The following is a 26,348-nucleotide window of genomic DNA, read 5'->3' on the forward strand; positions in this document are numbered from 1 at the left end:
TTTGACATTTACTTGTGAAATTATATGTTGATTATGTTAGTTTTCCTTTCATCAAATAAATGCCAGCATGAAGATCACAAAGACAAGAACAAGGTGTAGGTGGACAACAAGGGAAAAACCCCTTTGAAGGGGAAAACCTAGTCAACTCTTTCTTGAGTAGATTAAATCAGGTTGAGATGCACTTGACCTCTTGACTAAAGAAATAGACTTACTCCAACCACCAGATGAGTTCCTTCTGTAATTGTCTCTGCACTCATGGTTCTTGGCTTCTTTTGTTTCAACTTCAAAATTTTGACCCTCCTTCTGCAATAGTCTTGGCCCTCCTACTTCATAATTCTCGGCATTCTTGCCTCAGAAATCTCGACCTTCCTTCTGCAATAGTCTCAGCCCTTTCTAGAATCATCTATGAAACAAGGAACTTTAGCATCCCTATAATTGTTTCTGCAATTCACAATTTTGGCTTCCTCTCTATAATAGTCCTTTAATATTCTCAACTTCCTCTCAATTTCTAGATCCTCTAATAGTTTATCTTACTTCTTGAACGAATGATTCACTTCTCTCCTTCAAATGGTGAAATAGTAGGCTATTTATACTTATTAGTCACTATGCATTTGAGCAGACATGAAAAATTTGACTTGAAGCTAACTTGTAGGCTTGTAGTTAAGGTTGACTTAATTATCTTCTGTTTGGAGGCCAACATTGAAGCATGAATGGTAATCCTTTTGGGAGAAGGAACTGATTTGGTGGAGGAGATATTTATTTTGAATTTCCATGATCTTGGGTCTAGGTTAGAATCTTAGAATCTTTGATGCTACAAGACCAAGAATCTCAATAGAACTACTTTGCACAACATAAAATATAAAGCAGTAAATCACATATGCACAAGTATACAAAATTTTTAACAAATATTGTACAATAATGTACAACCCAATCTTTGTTATATTAAACCAATCTGAATAATACAACAGTTTATAGAAAACAAGATACTATCACAATCTTCGTTGCAACTTCTATGTCGTATCTTGTCCTGTCGGTCCTTTGCTTCCATACTTCTCTCTAGCTGCCCCTTAGTCCTTCAAATAACAACACATAGAGACTCTGGGAGGGATGCCACCTAACATTGCTGCAAGTCACTTGTACTGCATGTACACGAGCTGATCCAATCTGCTCTCTAGGCTGGCCAATCCTTGAGCTCTAATCTACCAATCTAGAAGTCACTTTTGTCCATCAAAGTGCTGCAAATTAGGCACCAAACTTCACCCAACCTTAATCTCTCTTTGTCACTTAAATATTGCTTGTATAGGGTTACTTTGGGTAGCCAACACGATACCCTCCACCACACCAATGGCTCCCAACTCTACACTGTGAAATTTTCTCCTAGTTGGGGTTTCTTCACACCCAAGACAACCCCAACAAATGTCTCCCATAGGGTACTTGTCAAACTGATCCAAGTTGATCCTCACTCTAGAATTTGTCACCTAGTTAGGGAATCCAACTATCAAATCTTCCTCTCCTCTTTGACTTCCATAAGCTACAATGTCCAAGCAAGAGGATAGCCTTCCATATAGCAACAATTCAACATAAAAATATTAGTATACTTGTACCTTTCGGTTGGTGCAATTGTTGTTGTATAACATTCTAGTTAGGGATTTATTGTAGACCCTAACATCCCTCACAAAACCATACAACAACCCCTTTATTTTTTGTAGATTTCCCTCCTCTTTAAGCCCTTGGAATACGCTACCTGTTCATTTCCTCCAGCACCCTGGAATAGGCCTTACGAACCTCATAACTTACATATAATAGGACTACGGTGGCTCTAATGTGACCACAGGGCTTGCGGCTCACCCAAATAGGGATATACCACCCTCAAACCAGCACTAAATCTACCCAAAATTGATCGTAATCCTTTGTTGCTCCTTGGCCCACACAAAAGGTCTCCAAATCAATCCTTATGCTCCTCAGCCTTCTCTTCTTGAGTTACAGCTTCCACATGTGTTCTTTTCATTATGAATGTTTCACTTGGATTTGAGAGATGACTCTCCACTCACCTCATATTTATACACAAACATGAGGGCTACATGTGGTGTCAACAAGTTTAATTTGAACACAAGACAACTTTCTCTTTTCTCCCAAATTAATTCACAACAACATATATTAACTTCAAAAATTCATAACTCCATTTATACAACTCGGAATTGGATGATATTTGTTGCATCAGATTCATATCGACGAGAGCTAGCATCCTCATACACCACATGTACAAATATGCTCATGGTTTTGGCCCAAATCACGATGGGTGAAAAACCCTAATCTTGGGTTTCAAGCCCACAAGGCCACTTGTAGAGCTCATTCCTCCAAACCCTTGATCCTTAAGGCTTGGAGTACCTCCCAAGCTACAAAAATAATCACTCCCTCTTAGCAAGGGTGGTGCTTCCAAGGCTAAGAAGTAACCATCATCATCCAGCGAAACTAGCCCATATAGCATCCATCATTGTAGAATCTGATAATATTGGTAGTGTCTCTGCCACATCACATCTGAACCTAAAGATCCCAAACCTCCATAGGGATACTCCCTTTGAGGCTAGACTCCCTCTGAACCTACATGATCTCCACTGGCTTCCAAAGTAGCTCAGACACACTCTAATACCATGTTGAATTTCCACGATCTTGGGTTCCACTGACTTCCAAAGTAGCTTAGACACACTCTAATACCATGTTGAATTTCCATGATCTTGGGTCTAGATTAGAATCTTAGAATCTCTGACGCTGCCAAACCATAAATCTCAACATAACTACTTTTCACGGCAAAAAATATAAAGCAGTAAATCACATATGCACAAGTATACATAATTTTTAACAAATATTATACAATAGTGTACAACCCAGTCTTCATTATATTAAACCAATCTTAATAATACAACAGTATATGGAATACAAGATACAATGACAATCTTCACTACAACTTCTATGTCATATCTTGTCCTGTCGGTCCTTCACTTCCATACTGCTCTCTAGCTTCCCCTTAGTCCTTCAAAGGAAAACACATATAGACTCCAAGAGGGATGCCACCTAACACTATTGCAAGTCACTTCTGCTGCATGTACACAAGTTGATCCAATCCGCTCTCTAGGTTGGCCAATCCTTGAGCTCCAATATGCCAATCTAGTAGTCACTTTTGTCCATCAAAGTGTTGCACATTAGGCACCAAAATTCACCCAACCTTCATCTCTCTTTGTCACTTCAATATTTCTTGTCTAGGGCTAATTTGGGTAGCCAACATGCTGCCCTCAACCAAACCAGTGGCTCCCAACTATACACTGTGAAATCTTCTCCTAGCTGGGTTTTCTTCACACCCAAGACAACCCAAACAAATGTCTCCCATAGGAAACTTGTCAAACTGATCCAAGCTTATCATCATTATAGAATATTTCACCTGGTTAGGGCTTCTAACCATCAAATATGCCCCTCCTATTTGAATTCCATAGGCTACGCTGTCTAAGCATTAGGACAACCTTCCATCTAGCAACAATTCAACATAGAAAATGTCAGTATACTTGTACCTTTGGGTTGATGAAATTGTTTTTGTCTATTTTTCTAGTTAGTGAATTATTGTAGACCTTAACAACCCTCACAAAACCATACAATAATCCCTTTATTTGCTGTTGATTACCCTCCTCTTTAAGCGCTTAGCCTGCGTTGCCTATTCTTTTGCTCCAACACCCTAAAATAGGCCTTACAACCCTCCTAACGTTCTAAGAACAAGACTACGGTGGATCTAATGTGACCATAGGCCATGCAGCTCACCTAAACAAGGATATACCACCCTCAAACCAGCACCAAAGCTACCCAGAAATGCTCAGAATCCTCTGATGCCCTTGGCCCACACAAAAGGTCTCCAACTTGATCCTTATGTTCCTCAACTCCTCTTCTTGAGTTGTGGCTTCCATAGGTGTTCTTTTCACTATGAATGTTGCACTTAGATGTGAGAAATGCCTCTCCACTCACCTCAAATTTATACACAAACATGAGAGCTACATGTGGTGTCAACAAGTCTAATTTGGACACAAGTCGGCTTGCTATTTTCTCCCAAATTAATTCATAACCACATATATCAACTTCAAAAATTCATAACTCCATTTTTACAACTCAAAATTGGATGATCTTCATTGCGATGGATGTGTCTCGACAAGAGCTATCATCCTCATCCATCACATGTAGAAATGTGCTTATGGTTTTGTCCCAAATAATGATGGATGAAAAACCCCAACCTTGGGTTTCAAGCCCACAAGGCCACTTGTGGAGCTCCTTTCTCCAAATCCTCGATCGTCAAGGCTTGGAATACCTCCCAAGCTACAAAAATCAACAATTTAGACACATTTTTTTTTTCCTTTCTTCACCTTAAGGAGCCCAAGAAGGATCTCTTACAAAAATGACTTTGACTTTGACTCAAAAAAAATATTAGAATCCTACAATGGAGGCTTGACCTATTGACCATTTACTCAAGCATGAAACCCATGCTTTAATAAGTTAATAAAAATAATTTCCTTTTCTTTCTTATGACTCAAATACAATTATGAATACCGACACTAGTTACATACTTCAACACTTCCCCTTAACTAGGGAGTTATTCATAGTTTTTACATATAGGTACAAGGATGAACTCAAAATGAAATGATCTGCACAAAAAAAGAGTCATACAGTGTTGCGGGGCTTTCAAATTAGATACTTGACCAGGGTATCTGACTGGGTGGGACTAAGGTGTGTTCCAAGCTTCAACCACTATAGGTACCATTAGGATTCCACTCTAACACGAACCCAGGGATCTAGGTGTGTATCTAAGGTCAAAGCTCTAAGCCAACACTACCCTCCCTACTTTGGGATCTAGGAATCAACACATGGGTCAGCTAGAGGTCCTCCCAAGCATCAGGCACTCAACCCCAGATGATTACATCTCTCCCTATAAACTAGATATATATCCATTAGTCAAGCATGCTTCCAAAAATTCATATTTTATCATGGAGATATCTTGCGCAAACACAACCCCAATTAGCAATAACCTTAGAGGTATTCAATTATACTAATGTTTCTCATATATCTTGTTGCATTTTTCAAAAAAACATTCAAATCTTATTCAATTTTATTTTCAACATCTTATGAACTCATGGATGGTATCCAATATCCCCCTTAACTTATCAATATACTTTATTAGGTTCTTCTTTTCATCATGCTCATCATTAAGTCATTTTCAAGATAGGTGAACATCTTCAACATTTTGAATATTGTGTACCTACAAATCTAGTAACCAAATACAAATATACAGGAGTATGAGATCAATATAGGGTTACCATATCAACATGAAGATAGTATCAATCATAATTAGTCAAACTTTAAAATCTTAAACTTGACTAATCTTTCATATCCAACTCGATATCTTCTGCAAGTGTTTTTGACATAATCCATAGATTCCAAAGTCAAATCTTAGGTATTAACAACTTAATAGTGAAAGCAATTATTTAAGTCCTAGAAACTAGACTCAACACCCACAAAATAAAATATTGTACATCTAGGGTTTCAACAATATGCTTTTTAGAATTTCATGAAAAACTTTACTAGGGTTTGTTACAAACCCTAGAACTAGCAATTTTACATCTAGGGTTTCATTCATACTAATCTTCTGAATGGATACAAACATTAAACCTTAGAAATTTTAACTACAGTTTCAATAATTCACCAAACCTTAAAGGTTTATGGTTTTATGACAACCCTAAAATTTAGGGTTTTACCAAAGTATTACCAAAAGACCTAAATATTGTTAGACTTACAAACTCTAAGTAACCTAGGTTTTTGATATTGTTGAGAATATATTTTAAGCATCAAAAAGTTATAGTTTTATATTGAACCCTAAAAATTAGGGTTTCCACAAAAGCGAACAAATGACAAGATATATGACATAGGTAGATTCAATCTAGTGATTGATCTTCCTAACAATAATCTTTTATGATTCAAAATTCGAAACATAAAAGAATTAGTAATACAAGGTAAATTTTAAAATAATTTTAATAAATAAGTTTTTGCAAATAGACATACCTAGATTTACTCCTTTTACAAACCTTGTAGGGTTTTTTCTTGGAGTGATCTCTCTCATGAATCACCATTTATACCTGCAATACTTAATGACAAGTACAACAAAGCAAATTATACGATATCAAAAACTATGAAGTCAATCTAGGGTTTCATAGGAAATTAAAGTTTCCAATTACAAACTTTGGAAATCAAAATATCTTTTATGAACCCTATGACAAGGGTTCTTCATGAGTTACCTAGGGTTTTACACTATTGGATAGAAACTACCAATCTTAAATTTTCTAAACCCTAAGATGACTCAAATATTGATCATACATATCTTATAAATACATACCTTTTCCTTTGTTTGTTTCATTGAGCTTGTTTCCCTTTGAAAATTGAAGATAAGTTGTTAGGTAACCAAAACATAAAAGATCAAGGCAGTACTTACCTGAGATAGATGAGGTCTTGGTGCCAAGGGTGCTAGAGATAATTCCTCATAGAGTTTTCATGATCTACATTGCTTGATTTTAAACTTTGATCCTTCTAATTGTTTGTTCCATGGTGATTTCTACTTCTTTATATAAATATGCATGTCTTATTCACTACTGATTAGAATTGGACTTCATGAAGGCAACTATAAGAGGTATTCTTTGTCTGCATATCTTTATTGCTATAGAAAGTGAAGTTTCGCATCACCGAACAAAGGAGATAGTTCCTTCTTAGATATTGTAAGTTTTTCTTTTATGATCATGGAGACTATTGTTAGGCCTTTTCCGGCATGTCATGATCAAAAAAACTTCTTCAAGGGCTATAGTGACTTTCATTAATTTCTTGTGAAGGATTCTAACTATATACATCCTTCATGTTTGGTTAGGTGTACATGTCATAAGATATTGATTGCTTTCATCAAAACTTCTTTGTAGAGATCTTCAAGAGAGACACTTGTAGGTTTTCTTGGCTCATTGACTTGTATAGGCTTGAGTTGTGTATACATATATACCAATCTTGAAATTGCAACTTTGCATAGAACTTATTTTTTATCTTCTAAGGTGATTGTAGCTAGATGATAGGCCTAATGAACCTTATCTATCGGTCTCCTTTATGCTAAGAAATAATGTGGGAAATCTCGGTTACTATGATTGAATCCTTTTAATATACTTATGCTTAGAAGGTGGTCTTATGGTGACCGATGTCACTTCTTATAGTATTCAAAATAGTAATGTGTATATATATGCCTAGAATAAAGGGTCTTTACCACCAAATTTGATGTGACATACTATTGTAATATCAGTGAAATACTTGCTCCAAGATGATGACGTGAAGGAGAGTGATAGATCAGTTTAGATGTCTTGACCTTGAGTTTCATTTATGCACATAATGGGTTTCGGTCCTCTTGAAACAACACAAAAGTTGAATTTCTGAAACAACACAAACGTTGAATTTCTGAAACAACACATAATTCAGATCTTTTGGATTGATTTCAGAGCATGTCAAGTGTGATAAAAAAATTGATCTATATCCTAGGAAGTTTGTTCTAGAGAGAGTTTCTTTTCCACCTATTTAGATTATTCTAATGAAGATTAGACTAGGACCTTTGTTGTTTTGTCTTATGTTACCAAATTTTCCTTTCGGTCCTCTAGAACATAAAATATTTATGTTATTTGTGCTAGTTTATGTGCCCAAGATAATTGAGCCTTTAGCCTCACAAATTCGGTCTAGAGTAGTTCTTTTCCTTGAGATGAAATGATTCCAAAAAAATCTTCTTTCTACCCTGTGCCCTTTATTCAAAACCCTAGCTATGATACTGTGTTGAGAAACCTAGGGCATTATGTGAATTAGATTCTTCAATTTGATTTCTCTTATATTGACATTTACTTGTGAAATTATATGTTTATTGTGTTAGTATTCCTTTCATCAAATAAATGCCAACATGAAGATCACAAAGACAAGAACACATGATGTAGGCGTACAAGATGTAGTCTTTCTTATGACTCAAATACAATTACACTAGGACAATTTTTCTAATCATGCCATGCCAAACAAAATTATATTGAGGTCATTGTATTTGGTATAGAAGCCATAATTCTAAAGAGAAGACATACCATATGAATTGTATAAATAATCGATGTCAAGACTATATTCAAAGTTCCATCACCAAGCCAAAAAAAATTATATTGAGGTCATATGTATTTGGTATAGAAGCACCATAATTCTCAGAGAGGACATACCATTTGAATTATATAAATAATCAATGCCAAAGACTCTAAACAAACTTCCATCAGAGAGCCAAAATAAACAGAGGGATCAAAGTAGGTGAAAATTATATATATTTTTAAAATGAAAATGTTCATCAAGTATTCGATGACAGAGGCTTGTCATCCATTATTTGACACCTATCAATCGTCGTACTCGTAGGATAATCACTGCCACAAATGAAAAACAGAAGTGTTGGTCATTTGACACTCCCATTAGACAAAACTCTCACCAGTTGAATATCTGACGCATCACCTTCAACATGCATGCCCGAAACTGATGGAACGACACGTTTGATATTCAAAACTCTCATTCAACTAATTCAACCTGACCTCAGTTATCTAACGCATATATGTCGAATGGGCCACTCAAGACTAAAGGAAGGGAGTGTGAGAATGATAACACTATTGTTGCACAATTTACCTAACTATCGAATACTTGACACTTAAACGTCAGTTTTTCTCGTCAAAAAAAACTAACTATGTGTTGAATATCTAATGGTGAACTGAAGCAAGACCTATCGGATATTCGACGTTTGGTGTGGCAGATATCTGACAGCGTCGCAAAACCAACTTCAAAATGTTAGTTTTTTACTGACCATTTCGGCCTTTTTTGGTGTCAGATAATTGACATTTGTACCGTCAAATATCCGACGGTTATTAAACTATTGACTATTCAACAAAATTCCAGTGACAATTTGATGAGCACCAATGTGTTAGATAGTTGATGTTAATAAGTCACATATCCAAATAATAGCCATCCGATTTTGGCCCCATTTGTACTAGTGAATACCCTAGTATACTTTGTCATCACATGGATGATTATATATAGGGAGGTTCTTACAACACCTTAGAAATGAAAAGATAAAAATGTGCAGGAAATAAAAAAAAACTTACAAGAAAAACTAGGTAAAGAGAAAACCAAACTACAATAGGTCACCAATGTCTATCCCATCAGTGCCTCCCTAGTAACAACACCAAAATGTTGGGTGTAGTATATGGTATATGAATGGACCAACATTTAATGTCAATCTCGAGTCTGTGGACTTTGATACGCGACACTGGAAATGCCCGAGAGATACTTTGGTAACCTGCAAAACAAAAGCCTAATTTGTCTGTAAATCACTCACACCTTAATTTCCTGCACTAGTCAATATCATGCTTCAAACCTACACTCAAAAGCATTCATAAAACCCTAATTATTGCAAACATTAAGGCCTACAGAAACCAACATTCATAAGCAAACCCTAACCACTGGAAAAAAAAGGAAGAGAAAAATCATAATTAGGGAACAAACCCTAACTAGAGAGAAAACCCTAACTATTTGACAAAAGAAAGAAACCCTAACTATTGAAAACTAAGAGAAACCCTAATTATTGGGAGTCTGGATTCTAGCTTCGTGCCAACCACCACACCAGTAAAAGAACTGTAAACATGATCAATCTCCAAAGTGACCAATAAGTATTCATTTAATCTTGTGTGAAAAATTATGTCCTAAATCTACTTAAATCAACCCAGTGCAAAGAATGTAATGTTTATATTCAGATTTGGTTGTGCTTTCTTCAAAAATGCATATAGACTTCGGTCTATCAGAGGAAAATCAACTATAAATTCTTAAAAATAATTAATTTCCACAAATTAGGAGAAAGGGTAGTATAAAGATATTAAAAATAATTCCCTACAACCTTAAAACTTAAATCATTATTCTTTTTACAATTATTAAAAGAAGTTATACGTCAACAATTTCGAATTTGAATTCAAAGCCAATCTAAACAACAACAAATTTAATCAATGAAAAGATTTGTGACTATATTTTCTAATAGTTCTCAATATATTTTGGTACTCTATTGAGTTCATCTTTTGGAATTCCTTGTACATAATTCCATTCAAATCGAATTTCTATGAAAATAAGAATATGCTTAGTGTTCTTGTTCAATGCATCATTTCGATTCAATGTACCACTCCACTCCTTTGGACGTATTAGATACCAAAGGTGTTAAAATCATGCCCCTACTAACTCCTGCGAGAACTCTATTCTAGATTTTGTGTGTGCAAATATTATTCATATACTTGAGTACTGTAAACAATTGATTGTATAAATTTCACAATGTAAATCCAAAACGATTTGAAATAGATTAGAGATTACAATACGTAGATATATGTTTATGTTTTAATAAAAGGCACAATATATCATATTCAAATATGGAATTTGATGTTTTCCTAGTAACCCCACGAATGTCCTCTTGTTAAATGCACAATTCGACCAATGTGTTGCCAGAACATCAATCATTATTCTGCCTATTTAGAAACGCTTACAGACCAATGATATTTTATGGAGCAACCGGTGAGTAACACCAGTTTTGGAACATCATATATATATTCAAGCATATCTGATCCAGACAAATCATAAACACAAGCAAGAATTACGATGAACCTATTACAGCTCATTGACAGACTCCAAATTTTGGTGGTGTGAATGCAATTTCGGTTGCAATTCAACATAGGGTTTTAGAACATGATAATTTGAATGCAAGTTTTATTGCATATCACTAAAAGGTTCTAGATCACAATACACACACACATAGTTCATTACCATTTGCATAAGGGGAACTTGCGTTGGTTTAATAGTGCCATTTGTGATCATTAATTTATGTATATCATTTGTCATCGTGACTTATCATGTTTGTAAGCACTAAATTTCTAGATCAATATATGAAACCAAGAATAAAAGATTAAACCAAAATGAAAAGTGTGCAATCTTTATTGCAATAAAAAACTAGATTTGAAAATGTATACTAGCACATCATAAATGAATGAAGGTCTAAAACCTATGATGGCAGATGAACAAAAAGGAGGAAAACGAGGGAGAGGACAACAAGATGGGTTGGGGGAGGCTCCCAATCAGCGTGTTACCTTTTAAAATAAATCAAATTATAGAATTGCAAGCTAAATAAAAACTAAAAAGTGAAACCTTAGACAAGTTTTCTTTTGTATTGGAGATATAACTCATCCTTCTATATCGTGAATGCTTAGGATCCAACCCCCTAAAAGAGAGTTCTCTCAACGTATAAACCAACATCCTTACCCAATAATATCATTACTACCCTCTTTTGCATAGGGCCATGGTTTGCCTTTATACAATTCTTTACAATGCAAATTTGGCTCTAAACAAACCATTCCACATCAAATAATATTAACATTCAAATCACAACAATTTTCCATCAATGGAGATCCAATACAATCATTAACTAATCAAGAAAATGCATTTTCTACAAATCCCGCATGATCCTAGAATTCTAGAAACTTGTATTTGTTTCACAAATCTGCCTTAAAGAACCCTTCATATCTCCCAAAACATGGTGAATTTTGGAAATTTTCTATTGAATTACTCAACTTCTTATGCTGGGAGAAAAACCCATGTCCCATAATTTCGAGATTTTCCTTCATCTACATGCAAATCGAGGAGGAAGTTGGTAGTTTGAAATTTGCTGCAAATATGGGGTTTAAACATTAATTATTCTCTAAAAATCCATCCATATGCCCTGGGTGAATTTTGACTCATGTGGGAGCATGAAAACATCATTACGAACACAAAACATGTCTCAGTTTTCTTCCATAAGTGTGATAATATGTCAATACCCAAATTAGTGCAGGACTGAACTTGGTGTAGGAACAAGTTAGTGAAAGATAAGTTTGCTTTTGACTATCAGATAAGCTCCAAAATAGTATCGAGCAAGTACTCATATTTCCAGCCAGCATTGGCCTTCATGGCAAGCTCAAATGATAAATCAATCCACATGTACTTTAACTTTGGTGTAGTAACTGCATAACTCATATTAGAGACTCATAAAAATCATAAAATATTGGAAATCATACATAAATGAATAAATGTTGATTAAAATAACACATTAAACACAATTCTTCATTGTTGCATAAAAAATATGAGGAAGTGTGTGGTAAAAGGGGGAAATTGGTAAAACAAAGGGGTAAAATAACGCATCATGGATGCAAAAATATAACAATTATGGGGCTTGACACAGATCTAAAATAATCTCTTCAAATATTTGTCAGTCTTTAATAATATCATTAATAGCTAGATCATCTGAAGTAGTTTTCTACCTATAATCCAAAGAAGAAATGTGAACATGTGTAGTTACTTGAGTGACTTGTTGTGTTGAAGAACATGAAACCTTTACTAATATACCCTATTCTTCTAGAAATTTCAAAAAATTTAGTGGCATGGGAAACCTTCTCGTGTCCCTATAAAATAGAACAATGTTGGTCTCTGTTTGGAGGCAACTACCAAATTGATAAATAAGAAGAAGCCCTACAAAAAAATTCATCATAATGATTAGTCTCATGAACATATCTCTTAATATTTGTAGAAATAATCAAATCTTCAACCAACTTGGTAGGATCATGCGGCTTTGCAAGAATAGTAGCCAATTTTAACTCATATAAGAGTTTCATTTTTTTTTTATTGTGAGTGGAATTTTGTAGAATAAAGGGATCGATTTGCAAGGGGAATTCAAGCCACACTTTATTGGAAGCCTTCTTTAACTCAAGGGTTATCCCCGTCCCTATTATTTGGTGGGAAACCTCCTTGCATAAGAGTTTATTTGGGACATAAAGAGGTAAAACATGTGGTTTATTGTTACTTCCCCAAACCATGATAGAATTAAAAATATCTTCCACGAACCAATCCCCAATTCTAAATAGAAAATCCATAGCAGCTATAGACATTATTGGAGGCTTGGAATCGAAAATGGCTCAATAAATGGGAATCATGACAAGATGACATATTTGATAAAAATGGTCAAAATAATTCTCTTCCCACAGTTTACTATGATAAATGTGGATGCACAGAGGATCAACACATTTTCATTTCCATCCCATTACTGGAAAATCAAAGGAGAAATAAATGACATCCATTGTGAAGGCTGACATATAAAAAGGGGGATTATGGGTGGACATTTGTTTGGTGTGGAAAGAGAGAAATGCTTGATGTTAAAGATTATCTAATAATATTTGGGCCCAACTGAAAATAAACTCGTTAAAATCCCTATGAATAAGAGGGAACTAGTCTAATGGAAACTCTTGAGACATTTTGATAAGAAATTAATCAACATAACATAGAGGCAACCTAACAAAAATGAAGATATAAGGATTGTATGGAATATTTGCAATATGGTTCTTCCTTGTACTTGTTGGGGTCTCTCCTCCATTCTCTAATTAAACGAGGGAGCTCCTTTTCCATATTGTTACATTCTTCTTTCATAAAACTACCAACAAACTGAGAATGATACACAAGTTGTGGCTCAGATAGTTGATACATACAATGGATGTGTTCTGGCTTAAATGGTCCAATAACTATGCCTCGTGAAGTGACGGATTGTCTTTATGTAACATCCACATTTTTGACCACCCAGCGAATCATATTGGTATATGGAAGAAGTATGCGGTGAGCAACAATTTTGTACAGGTGATATTTTCAGGCATCTTTAATTGTTATCTCATAAGATTTATTACCACCCTGCTCTGTGGTTGCTACTATCGGATTATAGTAATCTTCTACTAGTGATTCTTCTTCCAGTAAGTTATGCATTGTGTTCCAGGACGAAATTCCATATTTCATCGTGCACATGGTATTGAAAAACAGGAAAGAATCGAGTAACAACTCATCAATTACTTTCAGGAATGGCCCTGTTGGTGGTTGGACCGACGCCTTCTTCTTAGATCTGACCATATAGATATTTTTAGTAGTGTTTGCAGAAGTATTGCATTGTTACAAAGAAAAATCAGTGTTAAACTGTTATTTTCATAATAAACCCCATTAATTTAAGATAATTGCAAACAATTGTTAAATCATTAAGTTTCGCATGCAAGAGTTAAAATGCATGGAAGGTTGTGAGTACATAAAATTTAATTCTAGGTGTGTGTATCGATTTTCCACATAAATAAGAAAATTGTGCAGGAGTGACAGGTGGAGAAATTTGATTTGGGTGAGAGGTGTGTTGGAAATCATTGTGCTTTATACATCAGTGTGGGCAGTAAAGCCTGAAAGAAACAAAGAGTGTGCACAAGGAAATTGTCAAGATGACTAGATCTAATGTGACATGAAGGGTAAAGACATGTTGGTCCAATAGAAAATATTGTGAATCAATGTAGATGCAGCGTGGAGAGGTTGAGTCAGCCTGAGAATGGGATCCCATAAGAAATAAAAGGAATGTGTGTTTAAAGTTACGGGGTAACAAGCTCCAGGATTACATGGAAGGCGAGAGTTTGAAGGCTTAATGAGGTGGTGGAAAGTAAAATGAGAGAAGGGCCCATGAGAAAATGTGTCACGACTAGCTATCCCATGAGTTCATCCCCAGATCTTTCAACTAAAGTGACAAAGAAAAACTCTGAGAGAGATGTTCCGCGATGAATTGGAAAGGATAAGGAATGGAACGCAAATGGGAGAGGTCAAGTATAATATGTGGATGAAGGGTGGTAGCGGTTCCTTTTTATCTTATTTGCTTGCATCACCCTAGATGGTGATCCTCGAGAGAATGGAAAGGATTTGTTTGCAAAATCTTCAGGGAAGAGCCTTTGGTTGACGTGTCAAGCCATAAAAATAAGGCATATGAAGGTTTAATAAAAGGTTTTATTAATGCATATATACAAGCATTATATTATAGTTTGCCCATCTTCTAAAAGCACTTGATTGTAGTGGTTCTACCCTGTGGCCTTTGGATTTGATTATTAATCATAGCTTGCTGCCAATTGATGCATGCTATTTAATTCAACTTTATGTTACATAGCATCACTTTGCTTTCAGAAGGCCTAATCAATGCAATAAATATTTACCTTAGTATCATGTATGCATTTACTTGTTACTAGTGACCTTGTTGAGTACCCCGACAGGTTTATATACATTTTCCATAAATTCTTATATTTGCTACGTTAATCGCCTTTTGATCATAGTATTAATGATTGCATATTTAGTAATGGTGTATAAGAATATGGGTGATAAAAAAATTATTTAGAAACAATGCATATCATGGAACTCAACTAGTTATTCATCTTATAATATTCCATTCTTATTGGAGATTAATTATGTAAAGGGAAATTAAAACTTCTGGAAAATGATAGACTTCGAAGCATTTTCCAAAGAACTCTCTTTAAAAGGATAAATTAACCATAAAACTCAATCATGATACTAGATATAGTTTAAGTTTCAAACTAGTTTACAATCCATTTAAATGATAATTATCTATACCGAAAGATATATAAACATAATATAAGAAATGTGGCATGTGTTGTGAATTGTTATCAACAAATAAACAACCAAAAAATTGGATTTACAATTATTATTTACATATTTATAGAAAAACTAAATTTTCAAGGAAAAACATTTCAAAATCCATCCATTTACCAAAAGGTTTTATTCAACCCCTTCAAGGGTTTGAAAAATAAATGTGGATGGACCAATTTTCTTAGAGATTTGAAAGGGACCAAACCAAAGTTTCTAGAATTTAGAATGTTTCCCTTTATCTTCATGTGTCTTATCCCATTTCAAAACTAAGTCACCAGCATTGAATTGTTTGTTACCAACTGAATTGTTGTCAAACCATTGCTTGATGATCTTTTTATGATTATTGTAGATCTGTTTGGCCTTTTCTCTCATTTATTCTATATTAAATATTTTTGCCAAGTGTTGTTGTATGATAGAGCATAGTTTTTCCTGGATGGACTGCACTAGGGCTAATGAAAGAAAATCAATATTTGGAGTTAAAATGGCTTCTTTCCTATATACTATAAAGCAATGGGAAGTACCTATTGATTCTTTGTAAGTGATTATGTCAACCCATAGGGCATACATGAGAGCTTTATGCCAACTTTTCCAATTATCATCATTGGTTCTTTTAATGATTCTCAAAAGGTTTTTATTAGTTGATTCAACTAAGCCATTACCCTGGGGATAATATTTAGTTGAATATTTTAATTTCAAACCCTTTTGGACAAAAAAATGTGTTAGTCCATTGGAAAAAAATAAGTGGCATTGTTACAAATTAACGTTCTCGGGAAGCAAACCCAGTGATTATATATCGATCAATAAAAGTTATCACTTGTTCAACAGTAAAATTTTTAAAAGGAATGGCCTCAACCCATTTTGTAAAGTAGTTTGTTTTGGTGAGAATAAATCTATGCGGTTTTCAAGAATGAGGAATTACCTCGCCAATTATGTCGAGACCCTATTTATCGAAGGGTTTGTCGATGATAATAGATTGTAGAGGAAACATTACTTTATGTTCTTTCCCCGGGGCAAAGGTATAGAAAAATTTGCATCTTAGTACATATGCATGTGCATCTTTGAAAAGAGTAGGTCAGTAATATAATGCATGAAGGCTTTTATGAGCAGTAGTATCATCTCCAAAGTGACCACCATTTTGTCCATCGTGTAAACCCTGTAACACTTTGTCAGCCTCATGTTTTTCCAAACACCAAAGTAGCATGGAATAATATTTTTTCTAAAAAGAATTCCATTGATAAGTTGGTATTAGTTCGCTTTTAATCTTAAAGAAAACCTTTTCTTAGATTCTAAATGTAAAGGTGTCGTTCCATGAGTCAAAAGATAGATCAGATTAGTGTATTATGAATTTTAAGTATCGGGGATAACACATACCTGTTGGATATCCTTTGGTTCCCAATATTCTAAACTATTTTCTAATTGTGAATCAATAGTTTGTGTGACTAACTTACATTATCCTTGACCTCAGACAATCTTTGCAGATTTAATTTCTAAAGCATACTCTTGTAATGCAATAACCCAATGAGATATTTTTTCATGAAGGTCTTCTTGAACTGATAGATTTCTAATAGTATAGTAAGGCACAATTACCTTTGTGTGTGATCTAATTAGAAAGTGTTTGAAATTCTTAATTTATTTGAAAACTACATATGCCCACTTTTCAACATCTAAATATTTTAATTATGCTCCTTGCAGTCTCGAATTTTTGAATGTTATAGCTACTGTTGTATCTTTGTCATTTTTCTGTGTTAAAATGGCTGCATAGATTGATCATAAGCAAATGTATATAAAATAAACTCTTTATTGTAATCTTGAGAGAGAAAGGAGAGGGCTTGTATGATGGCTTGTTTAATAGAGTCAAATGCTTTCTTTTCTTTTACACTCCACTTGAAAGTTGCATTCTTCTTAATCATGTTTTTTAAAGGCAACACTATTTGAGCAAAGCCAGGAATAAAACATCTTACAAAATTGATTTGAACTAAAAATTATTGCATTGACTTTTTATTATGTGGAAGTGCAGTTTATGAAATGGCTTTAACTCTATTAGGGTTTATAATTATGCCATATTTAGAGACAATGAATCTCAAAATTTTACCTTCTATAAGAGAAAAGAATGACTTTTTAGGATTCAAAGAGATACCATGTGTCATGCATCATTCAAAATTTTGTTTCAAGTCGTGAATATGATATTTTCATCTTTTGGAAAATATAGTAATATTGTCAAGATATACAACAACAATTTATTTATGAATCCTCTAAAATCAATGTCCAGCGCTCTCTAGAATGTTTCCCTAACATTGATAAGACCAAATGATGTCTTTTAATAAGTATAGGTTCCCCATTTAGTCATAAAAGTTGTCTTTAACCTATTGCTAAGATGAACAAGGATTTGATTGTATCCTGAGAACCCGTGAAGAAATCAATTTTGATCCAACAACAAATTGCAAGATCTTCTCCATGGGAGGAAAAATAAATCCTTTTCAAAAGCTTTGTTGAGGTTTCTAAAATCGATATAAATTCTTATATCTCCCTTCTTTTTTATAACTAGGACCAGATTAGATACCCACTTAGAATGCCTAACCGAAAAGATAATATTGTCTTTCAACAATTTGTTTAATTCAACTTTAATTTGAGGCTCAAGATTATGATTATTTTTTCTTAATTTTTGTTGGATAGGATTTTATTTGGGTAGCATTGGAATGGTATATTGGATGATTGAGGTATCATAGGTCTTTAGATCGTCATAATTCAAGGCAGATATGTCCTTGTATATTCTAAGAAGGTGAATAAATATGAGTTTTTCATTTTGGTGATATTCCAAGCCATAGATTTACATTTTGAGGATTTTTGTCTGAACCAAGATTCATGACTCCAAATCTCAAGGAAGAGATTTTAGTTTTACAATTATTAGGTTTTTTAAATATATCCTTGAGAACGTAAAAGTCTTCTAAATTAAGTTTGGATTTGGGAATGGAGCTCTCATATTTGATTTCGATTGATTATTTGTTTAACTCTTTGTCATGAGAACCTTCATCGATGATTTGGTCATCATATGTGTTGTAGGGAAAAGTATCCGACATGGAATGACCCTATCCCACTCTAAGGGTGATAGTACCTCAGCAACAACTGAATACAAAGCTATTCAAGATTACTTCTTTATGAGATGTAAGAGAGAGGAGGAAGAGATCCACTAACCGTTATCTCCCGCTAATGATTGATCCAATCTTCCCTCTATGCTGCTTGCTCCCAGCTCCTTGCTCTTTCATTGGCCCAGCTACACAAAGATCCTGCAAAAGCACAAGAAAGGGAAACTACAAGAAGCATACATCCATAACTGATTCAAGGATTAGAATAAATCAAATATACAAGCATCAATACACCATTAAGATACATGCATATAGAAGAACCTCAAATGCTTTATTAATGGAAGAAGTAAAGTTCTGAGAGTGTTACAACCATAAGAGGCCCAATCCAGCAACACTTCCCAGCAGAAAGAAATCTCCTCTTCACCTCCTTCAAAGCAATCACCCAATAGTTCTATACACAAACCAACAGCACTTCCTTACATTCACAAAATTCCAGCCTCCTTAGACCTCATGAGAGAGCTCTATATATAGGATATTTGGAGAAAGGATGAGTCAGCTTGAGACTGACATGAAGTTGACTTGTGTCCTCTCCCTCTTCAGTTATACTCCAGTTCTTGAGTCCACTTGGAGATCCTAGCTTCCACTTGGAGTTTAAGGACCTCTTACTCATCATAGGGCGAATTTGCTGATCCAAGTGTCATTTTAGAAGCTTCCTGGGCAACTGACACCTTGCAGAATGACTGTGCCACTTGGCCAATCTCGCCCAGCGCAGGTAGCCTTCATTAGATTTGACATTCAGCACAGGTACAGAGTGGAGCAGTTGACATTCAGCGCAGATGCTCAGTGGAGCAGTTGACATGATCCTGAAATTGCTTGTTTTTGAGTGTTTTCAGGTGGAGAACTGATCTGAAGTGCTGTGGTTTGCTGACCTTGTTCCTCTAGGGGTAAGAACAACATGTTTAGGGACTTTGGATCCCTTAGATTATTGAAATTTCATGCTTCATGCTGTTAGGCACAAAAATGTCTATAACAGTTGCCCCCTAAAGTATGAGGTCGTTTATCGGGTGAAATGCTTTATCCAGAGGATCCGAAGTTCATTCAATCGCTGAGAGGTGTCCTGTAATAAAATACAATACAATACATTATTTTTCATCTTGTTTTCATGATCTAGCTGAGGCGGGCATTCCCATGCTCAGCTTTATAAATACATTTTGGTACATAGAACAGACGATCGTCTGATGGTAGACTGATAATTCTCTGCTAAAATTATCATCCTTTGAGTAGGATGATCATCTGCTGCAATGATGTACATAACAAATGTCTTTATGTCCTGAATGTATATCGCAGCCCGGATGGATGAAACTAGATCCGGGGTCTTCAAACTCGTTCGATCTTCACTCTAAGTACAAGTCGATCCATGTGAGAATTGCGCTGAAGTCGAACATGGAAAGACATCGCTTGATTACCGGTCAACAATGTAAACCGTTAACAAGCGCGAGAGGAATCACCAATAATGACAATGACCCTCAAGGTACTGCAGTACAATTCACGTGGTGTGAATAAAGGACTTGGCATCGAACACCACGCAAAATCTTCTGGTCGAAGGTCATTGATGTATACCTGTCGCCGGAAGTGAGAAACTTGCCATTGAGGCATGCAAGCTTCAAAGTACTGAAGGGGTTGTTCCTAGATCAACTTCTTGGATAATGAGCTGAAGTCGACAAGAAGTGATCCGTCAAAGGAGGGCCTTAATGAATCCCACATCAATGACACGGAACGGAGCTAATGATTTTAGTGGAGGTGAAAACAAACTGTGACATATGACTCAGGGTGGCGACCATGAATGGATGAAGGATAATGTATGGCAGTGGATGGGACACGGTTGACTCTTTCTGAACGACATCTCTTGAACATATAACGACATTGATGCGATGGATCGGTAACATTACCCCAAATGTGGATGGTTTGGCGAGGACCATGGTGATGAGACTGGTGAATGAAAACAACCCAACCCGATGTGGTACGGAGGAAAAGTGTCATGTTCAAGAGCGACTTGCTACCATTAAAGCTTTGAGGTTCTCCCAATTTTTCCCTAGTCATTTCTGACCAGTACCTCTTTATTTTTGTCAAGCTTGAGGAGGATAACATATGCTTGTTCTATAACCTGCCCTTCGGGCAAGCCCATCGCTATGTTTTAACGAGCCTAGCGATAGGGAAACTCGTTCTCGTCTAAAGACAAGTTTGTCGCTATTTAATCATTTTAACGAGTCTAACGACAAGGAAAACTCGGTCCTTTTCAATTTTAGAGAGTCTAAAAAGGTACAGAAAGTTAACTCCAAAATTCCTTTTTCGTCATCTAATCCCTTAAGTCCGAAAAAGTATAAAACAATACAGAAGGGATGAGTGTTCGGTACTTTTAACGAGCCGATCAAAACAAGCGCTCGATCTTTTTGTGCAATAATCCCTCAGGTCCAAAAAAGATTAAAATCTAGAGGAGGGATAGCTCTTCCGGTCCCTTTAACGAGCTGGAAGGCCAAAACTCGGCAAAATTTTCATGTTTTACGAGTCAGAAAAGAGCTCAAAGAAGACTCGTCTTTTGAGGAACGAGTGATAAACAGGGATAGCAACTGATTCCAGGTACAGGTTGGAATTTTTCCAATCACGGCAGTGTTACAAGGATGGCTAGGTGAAATCACTCTTCGCAGCTGTTCCTCAAAATGGGTAAACAATCATATGGGGGTGAACGATCGGCCAAATGGAATGGAGGTGGTGAATGAAAACACGACCAAGGCTTTTCATGGCTAATAAAGTTACGATCGCAATGGTTATTTACTGGGATAGGTTCATTTTTTAATGAGCTTGAACTCTGGAGGAAACTCTTTCTCATGCTTTTCTATTTTTTAACGAGCATAAATTCTGCGATAAAACTGCTCGAATCTTGCGTTTATTTTTTAACGAGCATGAACTTTATGCTAAAACTGCTCAATGATAAGTTTGCATGCCCCCAGCATAATAATGTAAATCGAGGTGCATGCCCCCCAAGCTTCATTGCATCCAACTCGGTGGTTGGAATGAAGGTTTACCTCGGGGATTTGTTTCATTTTTTAATGAGGTTGACACAAGATAGGAACTATCCTCGACTCCTTGTTTCATTTTTTAACGAGGTTGACACAAGATAAGAACCGTCCTCGGAGCCCACTGTATTTACAGTATTTCTATTAGGGCGATGATCCATGCCGACAAAATATTTAGGAATCTTCCGAATCCATTAGATATAGAAGATTTCATTTTGTAGGTTTCCACCGTGGCCACTCCCACCAGATTACTTGGAGGCGGTAGGGCGAAAGTACCCATTAAGGCAGGGTCTTTTAGGAGGCCTACCCCAATATTTTGAAGCGAATGATCGCTTCCATGGATCATTGGAATGCTTCCCGTAACTTGTGAACTGTTGGGGAGGAAAGTTTGTTGGTCGATGACTGTAATTCCTCCTTGAAAAGGAAATGCAATCTTCCTGAAGTAGGTCGACACAACTGCGGCCATGGCATATATCCAGGGCCTCCCCAGTAGGATGTTGTAATCGAGGTTTCCATCAATTACTTCAACATCAACTTCTACTGTTTTGCCCCCCAGTTCAACTTGCAAGTTACTTAAAATCCCGTATGGAGTGTATGATCGTCCATCAAATGCTTTTAACGTCGTTGACGATTTCGACAAGGGTGGTGAGCCTAAATTTTTCCAGCAACTCATCGACATAAGACATGTAGATGCCCCCTCATCAATAATTGTTCGATGAACAGTTTTGTTGAGGGCTTTCACTTGAATAAGGAAAGCTAGTTGAGCTGGTAACTGAGGGTCATATCCTTTATGATCAAAGGCCACAAGATTGGAATCCATTGGGCCAATCCCACCTATTGCTGATAATAAAGTTTGCTCTTGGGAGGGGCAATTTTGCGGTACCTCAAGTGTCGACATAGCGGACGGCGATTGGGCCAAGTCCTTTACTATATTATAATTCTGTGCTACTTTTGCACGAGAATTAAATGTCGATTTGTGTACTACTCCCTTTGGCGAGTTTATTATTGGCTTAAGAACGATGGGTGGCACAACTTCGGTCAAAGTTGTTGTCGAACTACTAGGTTGTTCATTAACCTTGTTGTTCGACAGCTTTGGATTCCCGTAATCTTTATTCCTTGTCAAGGCATCATTCTGTTGCTTTGAGGTAGACAACATAAGCACTTGGGATCGGGAAGCATTTTGATTAGCAACCAGATTTTGACCTGGATTAGGAAACGGATCAGTCAATACTGCTGGGGTTTTTGGACTCTTAAAGAGTTTCTTAACTTCAGCTATATGTGGACAATCTTTCGTCCAATGATCCTCATCGCATATATGACACCCTGCTGGGGGTTTCCTTTTTCTCCCATTCTTTTTCTTCTTGCCCCCTGGTTGCTTCAGTTGTTTGCCCTTGTCGGTTGACATGGCATTTACTTCTGAGGCAAGAAGTTCTTCATTTGCATTTTGACTATAAATTTTGTGCTTGCCAATCACGCCATCGCTAGCGTGAGAGTCATTGTTTGATTTAGGAGGAGGAGGAATTAAGAATTCCGGTCTAGGGGCGTCAGGTATTTTGTCGTAGAGTGTGTCGGACTGAGTATAGACCAAGTCCAGATATTGCGCATGAGCGATAACCTGCTCTTCCGTTACGACTCCCCCCTTTGCCACATCTTCTGTGATGGCAGGAAGTAATGACTTGATAAACCATTCAGCTAATAGCTGATCGGGAACGTACGTTTTTACCATCCTACGACGATGTCGCCACTCATGTATATGATCAGATATGTGGGTGGCAGTCGTCTGTTTGAAGTTGGTAAGGAGTTCTGTTCCCCTTTCATACCTTATCGGTAATTGAAAATGGGTTAAAAAGGTTGTGGCTAAGGTACTGAAGTTGTCGAACGAAGCTCTAGGCAATTCAATGTACCATTTTGCCGCTGGACCCGTTAACGTCCTCTGAAAGAGGCGAAGTCTTATCGAATCATCATTCAGGGTGTTCGATGAACACCATAGATGGAATGTCATCACATGATTCGACGGATCTTCACCCGGATTTCCATTAAATTTAGGAATATCTGACGGAATTTTATGCGGAATCGTTGGCCACCAAGGGGCATAAGCAATTGGATCATTCGTCAGCCAATTTAGATCTGGTAATTCTAGAGTTGCTACAAAGGGCAACTGTTGGTTCAGGTTAGACGAAGCATATCCAGGATAAGATGGTATCGCCTGAGCAATGGGTCTTTGCAGACTAGCATAATGCTGGCAACTTTGACAAGGTTGATGGGCATAACCATTATAGCATGGTTGCCCATTACTTACAAAGACTTGTTGCTCAGGTCCTTGATATGATTGCTGGAATGGCGGTTGTTGAGATTGAACCAGCTCTGGTTGTTGGACCATTTGCTGTTGACCAATACTGGATGATTGACCAAGATGAGGAGTCACAGTACTTGTTTGAGCCTGAGTCGCTCCAGATAAGGAGGCACTACCCTGAGATTGTGATTGAGTCGTTGAGACAAGAGGCTATTGTATTGCAACCTGAGAAACTTGGGGTTGACATACAATAGGTGGCGCTTGTACTTGTGACGCATTCACCATAGCAGATGTAGGGGTAATATTCGACAGAGGGTGTACTGGTTGCAAATATACAACTCCTGGTTGTTGAGGCAGTATCGGTACCCAACCGCTGGGTGTAATTCCAGTTTGACCTGAACTTTGTTGTAAACTCCCATATGGTTGTTCTCTGGGAGGGAACAATGAAAGAGCATACTGCCCTCCATATGGTGGAAATCCAGTACTTAAAGGGTAATTTGGCCTTTGAAGACACATTGGATCAATTCGTTGAGTTTCAACATAAGAAATACCAGATGATAATCCGGATGACGAAATAGGAACTAACCATGTCGTCGTCCCTGATTGGACTCCGGCTTGTTGTTGACAATTTGCCGGGACAGATGGTATACCAGCGAACATCGTTGGAGTAGCAGCAGGAGGCTCTGCTGCTGCTGTGTCGGACGACACAGTCCTAGATGTCGACGGTTGTTCAGACATATTTAGTCTATCCAAAAGATTTCTTAGCGATTCTACAAGAACTTTGTGATGAAGGTAGACTAACTTCGAAGATCAACGCAGGAATAAAGGGTGATTGTTCCGTTTAAAATAAATTGTTAACGACGCTTTAGACACAATTTGATTTTTCAGTTTTAAAGAGTCGAGAAAAAGCTAAAGATGACTCTAGTCTCCTTCGATGTTTTAACGAGCCCGAAGTGACAAATGCTCGAATGGACTTTTTCAGTTATAGAGTTTGAAAAAGGCCAAAAGAAACTGCTCTGGAGATCTAGGCAGAGGGTGTGCCAAACTTTTCGCAAAACCACAGAATACGTTTTACGGTACGGGTGGTCGATCTTCGTGAATGCTGTGTTCACTGCATTGCGATCAGTAGGGCGGCCGACACGGCTTCCTATGGATAAAAGATATATGCCTATAGGGGTCTCCCAATATATACGCGACGGTACGTGGGAGCACAAGTCCGTATTAGTGCCACCGACTCTCAGGAGGAATCACCCACCTTCTTCGAGATCGACAGTCACTACGTTTAACGACGCCGGAACACGTCTCTAGCTTAGACCTCTATGTGTTTGCGTTATGTTTCAAAGCGTTGTTAGGTTCATTCAATATATTTTAAGTTGATCTTTTTAAAGTTTGCCTTTCAAGGTTCACCACGAGATGTTTGATACAAATTCCTAAATGCAGTCTAAGATGAGAAGCAAGCTTTTTCAATCTTTTCGACTTATGAAAATCTTAACTACTGAGGGAAAAGAAAGACATCATCTTTTCACACAGATCATAGAGCACACACTAATGCACTTTTTCCCTAAATCAACATGCAAGCTGTCAAAATGCACATGCACAATGCAAGTATTTCTTTTCTCTTCCTTAATGTTTGTGCGATACAAAAAGAAAGCTGTTGTATAACTTTGAACTTAATTTCAAGTGAAAGCAAACAAGCTTGTCCAAAATCAAAAGACACCTTAAGATTTACTTGTTTCAACACTAGAAATATATAAATTCAAACCATATGACGAAAGCAAAAGCTCAATCAGCTATGAACAGCAAACAAACTAACTCTTAAGATCAAAACGACACTTTATCACAGGTTTAGATCTAAGAGGTCACAGCAAGACTAGTTCACTTTCGTTATGGGAAACTGTAAATGATACAAGAAATACACAAAGAACAAACACAGTTTCTTTATACAACCGAGGTGGAATAGTGGCAAGGAAACTTGGTTTTAGATAGGTACATTGACTGGTAACAAGCTGCAAAAACAAGGGTGAAAACAGGGCAAGAAACAGCAGGAAACCCCAGTAGCACAAGGCAAGACTGGTTCAGCGCAGGTAGTACACTGTCAGTTTGACATTCAGCGCAGGTAGCCCCTTCGGGAACTGCGCTGAAATGCAGACAGCCTTTGTACAGCCTGCACTGAAGAATGAAACTTTCGTTTCTCTTGGTTTCCGGGTCACAGATTGCTCAAAAATTCACAGTTTTTGCTCAAATCAGAAGCTATCAGTCAAGGACACACTAAGGGATGAC

Source organism: Pinus tabuliformis, chromosome J (assembly GCF_031772625.1).
Source record: "Pinus tabuliformis cultivar Carrire ecotype Pingquan chromosome J, CPIR1, whole genome shotgun sequence".
NCBI lineage: Eukaryota > Viridiplantae > Streptophyta > Pinopsida > Pinales > Pinaceae > Pinus > Pinus tabuliformis.